We start from the raw sequence: 14,348 nt of genomic DNA, 5'->3' as shown, positions 1-14,348 counted from the left end.
GAGAGAGAGAGAGATGGAGAAAGGGGCCAGGGGGGCTGTGGGATAGAGGGGGCACTGAAAAATGCGGAGTAACCTGAGCTGCTCGGCCCATCTGGAGAAGGCCTCGCACCGACAAGGGTTATCCCACAATGCACTTTGCTGCAGAGAAGATCGTTAGAGGGAGTCCGACACAATGCATCAGTCTTTTGAAAGCATTTATTTTTCCATCACAGATATGGGAATTTCTATGATTTAAAAAAAAAACAAAACAAAAAGAAACATGCCATTTGAGAGAGAAAAGTCAGCAGTCACTTCTTACATTCATGTGGCATTATGACAAAGCACAGGCTGCGTGGTTACATGTACACACTATACTATGTCATATGTAATGTAACATGAGACACAACCACAGTTAACCTGAATCAGTTGTCCAGTGAATAACAGCTTGAGTCGTGCTCTTTTATGTCAACTACTCTGCGTATCGCCACAATCTCAGCACTTACCCTCTCTTTTCTTGTTTTAATGGCCGACCCGCACAAAAGCAAAAGAGCCTGTGCATAGGTTTGATGACGACGTCCGTGTAGATCAAACATAGCTAGCCTGCAGGCAAACTGGTAACAATACAAATCATATTAGCTAAAGCTGAAGTGTAGGCTATAAAGCAGGATTTATACAAAGGCAGATAAAGAGGGTTTAATCCCCAGATCCCCCTGTCACCTACATTAGCAGACCCTGACCCAGATATATGAAGCTCAGTCTGCAGCAGCTTTTTGAGCCATACTGTCAATGGACTGTTACAGAAAAACCAAACCAGCGCCTGAGAAAGACTCCCTCGCTCTCCACCCTTTTCGTTTGGGAAGGGAGGAGGGAAAAAGGCTGCATTGAAAGAGAAGGGTAAAATGACACCGCACGGTTTGCCAATTATGCCACGGAGCCAAGAGAGGAACCCCTGGATGGTTCGCTGAAGGCAGAATAGCTGAGGCTCTGTATGTGAAGTCAACCACCGAGTCCCTCATCCTGCAGCGCTGCACTCACATGATCTAACAGTGCTTGTCAAACTTGGGGGACATGACTGACTGATGTACAGAGGAATCCATTATTATCACATCTTCATCAGCAAAGAAGAAACTACAAGCCATCAGATTAAATGCAGTTAGGAATGCAACCAATGATTATCTTTATTATTTTTTACTTGGTTGTTGTTTTTTTTCAAATAATACATGAATTTTTCTAGTCTACACCAGGAAATGACAGAAAAATGCCAATCACAAATCCCTAAAGGCCAAGGTGACATCTTCAAATCGCTTGTTTTTTTTTCTGAGAACAGCAGCAAATCTTCACATTTAAAAACCTAGAAAGTGATTAATCAATTATCAATCCAGTTTGAAGATTCATAGGTTTGATTGTCTCAGTTGGGGATTGAATGAAGATGGTCAACAAGCCCTATTGTCTGAGATGCACAGACTAAATGCTTTAGGATGTGCTGACAGACGCTTTTCCATTGATTGCACTGGAAACTCTTGTTTCAAGAAACACTTATATTGATTTTTGGATCTAAATTTCGTTTTACCCATCCTCCACATCCTATAGGTGTTTCAAAACATGTTACAAACAGACACCTGATACACCAATTGAGATATATTCTTGAAATTGAGTTACAGCTCCTTTTCCACATTTCAGTTAAAACTCCTCTGCTTCCCAAACATCTGCATCTTCTCCTTTGTAGATTTAATGGCAATTGGTTTTAATATGGATTCCCCTCATAAGTGTACATCCAGGTCTACAGTCTACGCCCTGACCGCCATATATAGACAGTGCCTGAAAGAGTCACTGGAGCTTTGAGGCTGGAGTGCGCAGGGGAGGAACAGTGTCTCACCCCACCCTTCGCCACCATCAGCCACTCACTCACTGATTAAAATGTCCTTAAGATTGTGTTCTCCACTTGGGACTCGGGGGGGGGGCTGGTTTTGCCCTCTGCATCAGTTTTAGCTGGTCGACGCTCTCAAGCAGTAGTTGGCAAGTCTAGAACCACCGGATCCATCTACCTCACCAGTGTGAGTTCTACCATTGCCAAACACCACCGGAGAGCTGCCGGGCCTCCTCAGACCCCTCGTGAGCCATAAACATGGTTTTTCAGGATGTGGAGTGATTCAGATTGATACGAGGAGCCCGCTAAGATGAGATGGTATGAATTTTAATTAATCAACCTAGTAAGAGGAGATACTTTTAATAAACAGAGAGAAAGGAAAATGGGAAAAATGTTTGGCTCTCTTGTGTTGACAGCATCCTCCTGGGTCATGGTTTGGGACAGACTGGCATATAAGGTCAGATAAGAGTCGGCATGTCCAAGTTCTTGCACAGTCAGGTAAGGAAGACCAAATTACATGAAAGGACAAACGGGAGAATATGACTTACAGGAGACAGTGAGGAGAATTCAGTCGGTCAGTCATGAACAATTTCTAACAGAGATACCAGAACATGTGCTAACACAGAGAAGAATACAATCCACGATTAAGCAAAAACGATGGGAGTCTGTCTTGTCCTATATTGGCACTACACATAATTGCTCAAAGTATATATACAGAAGCAAAAATGTGCTAGTGCCAAAATGGGCAAAGAAGAGGAGCGAGTGGGGCATCCGAATGCAAGCAGCTGTTATTATAGAGACACATCAGCACAGAGAGATGTCGAAGTACCCAGCGAGACGTTTACAGCTCAGCTCATGCAACCGCACCAGAGTCATTACATCACATTCACTCCACCCACAAGCACAGGAGAGGACAGCCACAGAGCGTTAGCCGCTATGGACGGGCATCGTCAAGTGGTTCTTTCTCTGCTCTGTTTATGGCCCTATGGTAATTCACTGATAGTGAGCTCTCACAGTGAATTCTACCAGTGCCATACACAGAACAGGAGTCATTATCACCCCAACGCCTAGGCCAGCTAGTCAGCCTGTGAGGATAGTCAGCCCAGAGAAGCAAAACTATGCAAACTAGACCAGCGACCCTCCTGAGGAGAGTAGACACAACAGCCTGGAGAGAGAACGACAGAGAAGGAGGGACAGAGATATGACAGCAAGTGAATAAATGATGTGAAAGGGGAAGAGAAGCATTAACACAGCCCTCAATATGTCCACAGCGTTGCAGTGACGCAGCTTAATTCAAGATGCACTGCACTGCAGTGGATTGATCCACGCACTGAGTAACAGGTCAAAGGCGAGTGTGTCTAAATGTGGGCTACTAAATACAGGTCCAGTCAATCCTATGAGTGAACAAACATCCTCATCTAATTGTTCACTGCTAATCACCTGCACTGCCATCTTTAGATTTCTTGGAAAGGCGAGTTAAGATGGACAGCTGATGAAGCTACAAAGCAGGTTCTGTGCTTACATGTAAATAAGCATGTGATACGGTTATAAATGATCAATTCTATTCATTTATTTTTGGCCAACAACGCAAGCAGTCTTCCAATTGATTATTTTTGCTTTGTGCTCAAGACACAGCAAGAAGTAATGTTACGATACTATTGTGTAAACTGTGTGAACATATTCGCTGTCTTTTAGATTTTGGTGATTTAAACAAGGCGACTGCTTCAGTTTCCTCTTTGCATTGCAAATCGGTACAAACAACTGTCCTTTGTAAAACATGATCAAACCGGAATAAATCAATTATGCAATTTTCATCCATTTTTAATAATTTAAAAAGTTTTCCAGTAGGCAAATACTGAGTGCAACTAGTACAATACATGTGAGCGGCTCTACATTAACTATTACTAAGACACAATGAGGAAACAAACGTTATTAAACTCAGTTATTAAACCTACAAGTGTCTGCAACATAAGGTCAGTAAACAGAGGTAATCTCTTTACATCCTGGCTCTGCTCTCCCCCTGCACCCAAAAACTTGCCCAAATGGGTGACACCCTACACTTGACCTCTTAAGTAACTCCATAGATTAGCATTGTTACATTGACCCATCAGTGTTCTTCATGGCTGCCTGACAGAGACGCGCTGCCACCACCTCTTACACAGCAAGTCAGTTTTAGGCTTATTTCATCTTTGTAGATTTACATAGAAATATAAAATAGAAATGTAAGGAGAAAGAAAATGACTGAACTGAATGACTGAACATGCAAATTTTAACTTTGTATAAATTGAGTTTTAATCCCCTTTGTGGTGTGTGGCAAGCTTTCAAGATAGATATCTCAAGTAGAATAAAATTAGCAGCCAGCTTGCAGACCTACAAAATAAAGTATAAGGTCAACTGAAGCTGGGTTAAAATTTAGCTCTGGACTGATCGCAAGCCTGCAGTTCGCAGGTATTTCATACTCATCTAAATCCCAAATCCCAAAAAATTGCTGCAGTCAAGAGACAGACGTGGACTTTGTTGCAACTTGACTACTGTTGCAAAATGCCTTTCTAATGAGCATGCAAGGTCTTTCATCCAAAAGCCACAAATAAAATGATTCCAGCATGTTCTCTCTCAGTTCAGCTCAACATTAAAGGTTCAATATGAAAAAAAAGTCCATTCAAATTGTGATATAACAATACTGCAGCTGAGTGATAACCTTCAGTGCATCTCCTGACCTTGGATGTGTTGTCAACAGCATCTTTGCGCTGCAGATAATCTGAACTGGAGAGGCTAACGTCCTCAGCTCTGTCCTGCCATGGCCCAGACGCCCCACCCTTGGTTCAGCCATTAGCTCCCTCATCCTGGGCCCCGCAGTGCACGGAGCTCCCATTGATTCCAGCGATCAAAACCATGTACTAAGTGATTCCTCAGACGCCCAAATGGCTCCCTGAGCAAGACTCCCATTGCAATTTCCTGGGTAAATCAATACCACTAAAAAGCCACGTCGAAAAGAACCTGTGTCCTTTAAAGGCTTGCCCATGTCTTGTTTTTCCATACCTTAATTAGTTAAGAATAGAGATTCATGAGATTTTTGCAATATATCATTGCATAAGAGTGTCTATGACCCACAGCACAGAGGAAAAAGAGGCATTATTTCTGAATGAAAATTTTTAGCATTTTGCAGGAACATGTTAGTGAATTGATTTTAGTTATTAAATTATCTGATATCAATAATATATCAAACTATGGTTATTCACCAATTCTTCTGTAAATATAAATTTTGTTTGTTCAATTATCTGGTCAATACAAACATATAACATAATCTTGTTTGGCCAAAGCCCATCTGCATCAATCTATATAAACTGGAACCACCCTTTTTTCATGATGACCATTTAGAAATTGATGTAATTCATGTGAAAATTGTTTTTGTTTTTTTCAGGTTTGCATATTTTCAGTAATCAAGCGGCTTATCTCTGTCAGAAAGGTTCCTTATTTCCTACTTTTTCTCCTTGATGAATAACAGTAACATTGTGATTAGTTTTAAAATGATTCTGTGCAAATAGACCAATAAAAATACAAATTCATCTCAGAATATTGCTGTGAGATTAAAGATTAAAAGACTGACACAATAGGCTCATATACTGACTATGGCAAACACATCACAGGTCTAAAGGGATGATTGAAAAGCACTAATTATTTTCCCCCATCATTAAGCAGCATGTGAAATTACTAACATGCTTTATTCTACTGAGATGGTAACATTGCACAGCCCGGGTTGCCTTTTGTGTCGCCATCGTTAATTTAACCTCAGAGCAGCTCCAAAGTCCCTTCAGTTAATCGCATTTGTCTGAATAGGGAGTCTACAAGTCCTCAACTTCACGGTTATTTCAGGAGGATTTATCACTCCTCTAAATCCCGCAGCAAGATCCAAATTCACTACCAGTCATGCAACCTGAAATGTTTGACTGTGTGCCCGCTTTGTAGAGGAAGAGGCCTTTAAAACAAGATGAAAATCACCGTTATTCCAGTATTATTCTTCTGTGAATTTACAGCGAGTTTATAATTGAAGTAGGCTATGGTAATTTTGTACGATTTCATGTCAGTTATCGCCTACCAAAATAAAATCTTTTGACTTCTTCTCTTAGCATAAATAAAAATGTATCGGTTTTAACGCACGAGATTAGACTGATAAAAGTAAAAGAAGATAAAAGCAGGTGCAACGTAATAAAGATTGCATACCACAAACCTCCAGAATGATCTGAAATACAATATATCAAAATAACATTTAATTTATTTAAATTGTAGTGGTGGGTAGTTGAATTTTGTAATGTTATACTAATTATTTTTATTTTGACGACTTTCAACCTGTTCTGGCTATTTATGGCTGAAGAAGATGGTTTAAAAAAAAAAATCTACCACATCGCATTGGATTTTATTTACTGAATTGCATTTACATTTGTTTTCTGATTTTAAATCGGCTAATGCCTAAAAGTGTAGAACTGTGGAGCATTTTTTGCATCGAGTATTAATCACATCAATATCTTGTTATTTAAGCGAGTAACGTGTAACATGGCCTCCTGTAAAATGTAATCTCCCAGCTTTTCTCTTTTTTTATGCGTCATTTTCCCTGACTTCCAGAGAGACTGTTTAGAAGCTGTAAAGCATTAGAATTAATGGTCTAACTGTAGTAAAACTGCATCATGTAAAATGTAGTTCATACCTTCCTCCGAGTCCATCGTTGTGCGTCATATCTGAGGCTACAAACTGCACTGAAGTCGGACCCATCAGACATTTGAACCTATCATTATTATTTTAAGGGTTTCCCACTATTAAAGTCGTGTTGAAGCAACACAAGCCTCCGGTCCGTGTTGCCCGCAGCAGGACTGCAGAATTACAATGAAACAAAAGAAATCCAAGCGGCGTCCTGAACTTCCTGAGTATCAAATGTCAACTTCAGCCCTGCGCTCCTCTCCTCTCCTCTCTCCTACCGGTTCCCTCTCTCTCCGAACTCAACCTCCTCCCTTTTACCTGCGCGTCCAGGCTGCACACTGACAGGAAGAAAGGTGCTCCGTGCACCTTTTTAAAGGCACAGACACACGCAGGAGCGACAACAGGTTTCTCTGTGTGTGGAGAAACTAGACCCTCAAAAATGTGCATGAGCTTAAATAATTTGCATTTAACTTATGAGAAATATTGCTGCGATGACCGATATCAACATTATGTCAATTTGATTTTTTTGATTTTATATTTTTTAAGTTGTATATATTTAGTTAGGCTAGACCTCTGCATTTTTCAATTGCATCCACAGTAGCATATGAATCGATTATTTATCCTTTTCAAAAAGAAACGCACATTAGGCCTACCCTTCAAACAGTAGCCTACTCTCTCAGTGACAAGCTTCTCTTTCAAAAGCACAGTCTCAAAGGGCAGCCTACTGAACATACCGCTGAGTACCTGTGTTCATAATAGTGGACGTTTTTCCCCCGAGCAGAAGCTGGAGTCATACAGCTGCCATCCAGTCTCCCCCCACCTGCTTCAGACTGCCAGTCCAGTCCAGGGATTTGCCCGGTAGAAAAGCATCTCACTGCACATCAAACCGGTAATCCAAGCGCTCTGCGTCTCTCCTGCTCTGCTGCGTTCATGGCCTCTAGCGGCCTACCTGAGTCTGGGCTCTTTAAGGTGGATCTCTACGAAGAAGGCGAGGAGACCTTAACAGTGGTGCTGTTTTTAGCCTAACCCGTGGACTGCTGCAGTCTGAGCAGATGAGGGCTGGTTTTGTCTCTCCGGATTAAACGATTTCCTGACTAATAATTTGGACCAACCCCCTCTTTAGACTGTCCTAACCCGAGAAAAGACAAGCACGCTTCTCCACTTTGAACACCAAGATAACTCCATTTCTATTTTATTTTGTATAATTCGATTTTTTTATATTAATTTATATTCGGCCTTTTAAACAAGAAAAGAACGGTTGGGTAATAAAAGGGCGTTTACGTTTACAGTGGGTATTTTGATAACATTTTCAGAGCTTGGCTATTTCAGGTCATACACACATTTAATTCTCAATGGATTTTAGTGATCTGAATTTCGCTTTATATAATTTTCATTTTTATAAATGACAATGGCCCTCACAGGCCTGATGCCCGTTTTTTTTTTTTTTTTTGTATTTTATAAAAAGGCCTTTAAGGGAAGAGAAGAGGCCTGCAGGCCTGTGGTGTGTGCAGAGGGCAACAGTGTCGCCTACCGTTTACCTTAGCAGCACCTGCAGACCACAATGCTTTCTCTATGAAGAGAGAGAGAGAGAGCGAGAGAGAGAGAGAGAGAGAGAGAGAGAGAGAGATTTTCCTGGTGGTGAGAGCTAACATGCTAGACCATTAAACAAATACCTATATAATTACTGGAGTAAACAGAAGACTAGATCACTCATTAATGTCCAGTGCAACATGGCGCGCGCTGTATTTCCAGACATTAAACCAGCATACATCAGACTGTTTGGCCTCATCTTCCCAGCCCCCATCCCGGGATTAGTTTTAGTCGGCTGATGCTGTTGAGGCTGCAGTTCTTGGGTCGAGATGCTGCCGGATCAAATGACCATGTCCAGATGGCTAATGATTATCAAATAGCCTACTGCATTTAAAGCCTGCACTAGTAGTTACTCTGCGCAGATTGCATAACATTTCCTGTCCGAGGAAAGCAGGAAAAATACCTTTGCTATAATGCACAAATACAGGCTTGCGAGATATCGTTCAGTCTGCTGCATAGATAAGTCTTCATATTTCGTTACTGCCTTGGACAGCCTACCGCTGGTTGACTATAGTCTATCATCAAAACCCAAACCATACAACCTGATGTGGACCTGATGGAGAACGGGTGCATGTGGCTCGCCCTGACAGGAAGCAGCAGCATCTTTCCGGGCCCCAGGGGAGCCTGAGTGTGGCTCCTCATCATCTCATTCCCTCCCCAGGCCCCACGCCGGGCTGCGCACCACCGGAGGGGCCCGGGCTGAAGTGAGAGCCCGAGCTGTGTCCCTAGATCACGTTTGGGTGCCTAATATATGAGGGCGAGCTCTACCCATGCTCCTCTACGATGACCAGCCAGAGTCCATTTACCTGCTGTTGATAATTAAGCAGATAACTAGGTGAACAAAACTCGTCTAATATTTAGAGTTGGTGGCGCTGGGTTTGGTTACACTCTTTTCAGAGTGAATAGCGACAGTGAAATCGATCCGAGGTGACAAGTCGCCGCTGCTCAGCGTTGAGGAGCCGGAGCCCGGAGCTCTCCAGGCCTTGACGTGGTTTCCACCTGGAAAAGCTGAAACTGGAGCCGCGGATCATCTGTATGACAGGCGGGCGTGTATAGGAGATGAGTAGCCCTCGATGAATATTTAAAATATTCATTTGGTTCGTATTATCGCGCCGGAGCCAGATGACACAGGTGCCAACGGAGAGATCAGATGGACGCTGTGCGTTCGTGCCGCCACCCGTGTCCCGTGAAGAGATCTGGGCCATACGATAGGACGCTGGATGAAATTAAATAATAATGCGGCAAGATTTAGTCTACTGCTCATAAAGAAAAAACTAAATGGCGATAATAGAGATGCTCCGGAACAAACGAGGAAGCAGAGACCATATTTTATCATAAATGCTCAAAGGGTAATTGAAAACCACAGAACTTTATAAGCATAGAGTTTATATGCTAGAAGAGAAGGTGCTGAATAGTTTCATCAAACCTCGGCAAATATATTTACATCTGATACAGTGATTAATACTATGGATCCAGTTATTGTTCTGAATATTGGGTATAAATAAGTAAAATGACAGGACTGTAAAATAAGACATTTTCAATAATATTAAATTAAACAAGAGTAGTGGTCACTAGTTTCCATGGGGGAAATACTAATTCAAAACTCATTTGATATGAAATTACATTTTAGCTCCTAACTTCTGCAGAGGATTACTGAATTGGGGATTATTCACTGCCTTTGGCACATGCAGCACAGTTACTCAGGAAAATAAAACACTATAAAGATGACAGTAAAAATAAGGTCATGAAATAAGGCCAACAATAATACATGTCTGACAACCCCGTGTGTTTTCATAGGGATGCAGAATATTGGAAAAAGCAGATGTGGTCAGAGAAGGACTGATCAAAAACAGGCCAATATTCATGTTGAAAACCCCTTCTGCAGGGTCTCCTACACCACAGCGACCACCAGCACTGTCTCTCTGCTACAGCCAAGAGGTGGATGTGGTGGGTGGGGGCCATGTTAATCAGTGGGTCATATATTAGTAAAGATCCCGGGATCATTGTATTGCTGTTGCACCACCACCACCTCCTCATCCACCCCCCACTGTGCCACTGAAACAGAGCTTGTAACCCGAGAGAGCCCATTGCCTGCCACCCAGCCCCAGCATGAGAAACTCAACACACCGCCTGCGTCTTGGTGGTGGTTCACCCAGATTGGTTGACAGGCTGTCAGCTTAGAAAAGTAGGGAATTAGCAGGGGAAAAAACCGAATCAGATATTTCAGGTGTCCTAGGTCATATATGGAACCCAATACATTTTTTAATTAAATGAATGAACATTCAGGATTACTTGAAAAGGAAGTTTTTTGCAGCTCTCTGACTAAAATACTGCAGTGTAGATTTTTAGGGGCCTCAGGTCATAAAACAAGCCATGATGGAAAATGCCAACACAGATTTATATAAAATATAACCTGTGCAACTGGAGCCTTTATTAAAAAACGTACGCATACAGTAGATTTGCAGCTAAAAGCTTTTCTATGGAAAACACCGCAGCCAACAGTGATTGATCATAACTTGCAGCAGACAGTCTATGAGCCTAATGTGGAGCCTCAGGGCATCGTAATGCCTTAAAAGGCCACAGTGGCACAAGTCACCTGACCACCCTGCTCTGTGTAGACCAATCATATAGCTGGCGTATGGCTATGGCATTACGTCATGGAGGCCCGCAGTTTGTCTTGACCAACGCACTGCGGATAAAACAGACGCTTTAAATATTTCATTGAGGATCTCAGGTTGCTGGACTTCTGGAGGTCAGGACTGTGGAGAGACAGAGAGCCTCGTCCTTTCCTGCCTCCATCCTAGGCAGTAGGGTGAAAACAAAGGGTTGGGCTTTTTAAAGTGTCTATTATAAACAATAGTTCTCATACCATGGGTTGTATCTCAGAAAATGTTATTTATTAAACTGAATACTCATCACAAGGGATGCAAAACTGCTGCATAATGGCAGGTGTCACAAGAAGCATTTGTACCCCCCATATACCCAGCTAAAGGGGCACCACACCAATCTTTACACATAAAAGTCAGTTTACACGTCATGGTTAGTATACGGCATGTGAAAAAGCTGTATATATCATTCTGAGGTTTCCTAACTTCCTAACTAAATTGCTGGAAAACTCCTTTAATTTTTACCCACCGTATGTGATTCAGTTTGAGGCAAGGATCTGAACATGTCTGCCCTTATAAGAGTCATCTCTTCTCTGCAGAATCATTTTCTTCGCAGGCCTTTTGTTGGCACACAAATGCATGTCGATCACATTCCTGGCCGGGACGAAGACCCTCTAGGGCTCTGGTCTGGACACGCTGGAGCTTGTGGGCCTGCACAGGATTTATAGTACACAGAATGAGGCGTGAATACAGGAAGAGTACAGAGTAATAATATACTGTACGGTAATTCAATCCAACTTGTTACTATACAGCCTAAAAATGATCATAGAGGTATGAAAAAAAAAACTGACAATGTTGAGAATGATTAAACACAAGTCACAAAATTTGTTTTTAATCTAAGGCTATTGTAGTGATTGTATTAACAGAACCAAAAGCACCAAAACCTACTGTAAGCACAGTATTCATTCATCCAAACATTTGAGAAATATCAGACTGGAGAGTAATTTCATGTCTCAGCACTGCTACAGAAATAAAGACAGGCAGGAAGAGAGAGCAGATTGCTGCGTGACAGAATACATTTTTCAGAGGAGAGAGGATTAAACAGCCTTATGTCACAGCATTTATTTTCCCCTGCTGTGATTATACAGAGGGGGGTTTTCAGCTCAGGATAGAGGAGATTGGACGAGGCAGTGCCCTCATCTGGTCTGTTTGGGAAACTGCAGCCATCATTACATGTGGAAGCTGCCCTCACAGCAAGGTTAATCTCACACAGTCCAATGTCCCCTCCAAAATAAAACCTGCCAGTATAGCTCAGATGTTTAGCAGATTTGGCACACATCACTGTAGTATACAAGACTTATGCAATGCTGTATACAAACCCAACCAACACTTTGAAGGACTAAGGCACCACTCACTGAATGTGACAGGGAGAGACTGATTCTGTAGTCATTCAAGTAACTCAAGGAAAAGTAAAGGAAGTTAGTTGTCAGTCTGTGTTTTTGGATGACTGCAGTCATTCATCACCACTATTTCAGCATGGAAGGACTGGGGTAACCAGTCTCATTCTCAAGTTTCACAGCACTCCACTCACAGGGATCATGGCAGACAGTAGCCCATATTGTACAGGACTGGTGGGGAGAAATGACAGGAGTGTAGTGCCATACTGACACCTTGTGGAAGTGCTGTTAGTACAGGATTTTTTTTAAGGAGCCAACATGTTTTTATCTAGATTCAGTGTGTGGACCAATCTACCAGAATTGAATAATCAGAACATGCGTTGTGTTTGTTTGACCTAAGTCCTGGGTTATTCAACTGAAATCAAAATGCTTGATTATTCTTTTGACCCAACCTTGAGTGAAATTATCTGTTGCTGGGTTACATATTACCCATACACTGGGTTATTTCCTGTCTCATTGCCTTGATATTTTTATAATTAACAACAATAGCAACAATATATTATACAACAATTATTGTTGTGTACTTTATAATTTCCAATAATCATGCAAACACTCTCTACAAAAAGTGGCCACTGTAAATTTGCGTTTAATGACATTTGACAATTTTTCTGCCATAAGTGATTATGCACGAATACAAATGTACATAATATACAGACACTCCCAGCCGGGGAGGCACTGCTTGGCATAATTGATGTCAAAGACGAGGAAAGATTTGAAACAAACGTCTACAGCCCCCAGCAAAGAGTCTACACTTGTATGGCCTGAAATAATGGTGAAGGCCTGGCACCTCATCACCGAGGCACAAAATGTGCAGGATCCGTTGATTTGTTTCTGCATTGTGCAAATATTCAACCATGTTGATCCCCGCGTTATACATCAGTCACTTAGTGTTGCAATTTAGATCTTGTGTATTTAAGTTATCAAGTTTAAATATCAAAATGCAAAATGCAAAAAAAATTCTCACAGTCTATTGAATGTGGCTCCTATATGAATACACAGGATATGATGAACATCTTTTGTGATAATTAGAAGGGCTGTAGATAAACCACCAGACCAAATTTAGCCATCATTAACTTCAGTCATATCATCAGAATGTAATGCTAGCCTTAAAATGTCTGACTACTGTTAGTGGCACTGCAGTACTTAGCTTCATGCTAGCTTTGTATTCAATAAGTTAGTAGCTAATGTTATTGACGTTTTTCAATTTTATCTTACCATTAAATTTATGAAGACCAAGATTACAGCTAATGTATCTGGCACTGTGTAATGTAACTTAGTGCTAGCCTTTGACCAAGAGTTAGTAGCTAAAGCTAGCCTTGGAATATTCAGAGGTTAGGAGGAGCTAAAGCTATAGCTATCTTTGTCATTGTAAGGTCCAACAGTTAGCAGCTTATGCTAGCCTCATGTCCAAATTTCTGCACTTCAACAGCTAGTGCTAGCCTTATAATTATGTTAGTGACACTGCACTTCTTAGCTTCATGCTAGCCTTGTTTTCTATAAGTTAGCAGATAAGGCTACTGACATGATATTTTATCACTAAACTTATGAATTTAGCAGCTACTGTCACTGTTTAATAAACTTAATGCTAGCCTTGTAATATGTAAAGCTTATTCTAGCCATTTAATACTCAGAGGCTAGGGAGAGTTAGCTAGCAGTTAATGGCACTTGCCCTTGTGTTTGTGTGTACAGAAACTTTGAGAACACAAATCTCATGTTTTATTTAACCAGATTTCCACCTTAATCCTAAACACTGGAAGCACTTTTGTTTTTTTATGGTTAGCATTGTGTTTTGTTACACTTACAACCACTATTTTTTGTCAAATAGATGTAGTTTTACTATACTTAATTGGTTTAATGTGTGTATTTGATCCTTCACACTTACCATGCATTCCAGGAGTTGGGTTAGTTTAGGGGGCGGCAGCCAAACACTTCCCTGTTTTATGCTCTTGCTGATGTCATCACACATGTGAGGGGTTATACCATGACTGTTGGAGTGATCATAAGTTTAATATAGCCTACCTTGTAATAAGTATTTGTCTGATTTGAAGTAATTATACTGTTTGTAACAAAATTACAATAAAAATATTATTGGACTGTTGATGTTTACTGATAAAATTAACTTTTAGTCAATTAATCATTTTGAGTGAGATAAAGTCA

Source organism: Seriola aureovittata, chromosome 22 (assembly GCF_021018895.1).
Source record: "Seriola aureovittata isolate HTS-2021-v1 ecotype China chromosome 22, ASM2101889v1, whole genome shotgun sequence".
Taxonomy (NCBI): Eukaryota; Metazoa; Chordata; class Actinopteri; order Carangiformes; family Carangidae; genus Seriola; species Seriola aureovittata.
Note: the sequence above shows the minus strand (reverse complement) of the source record.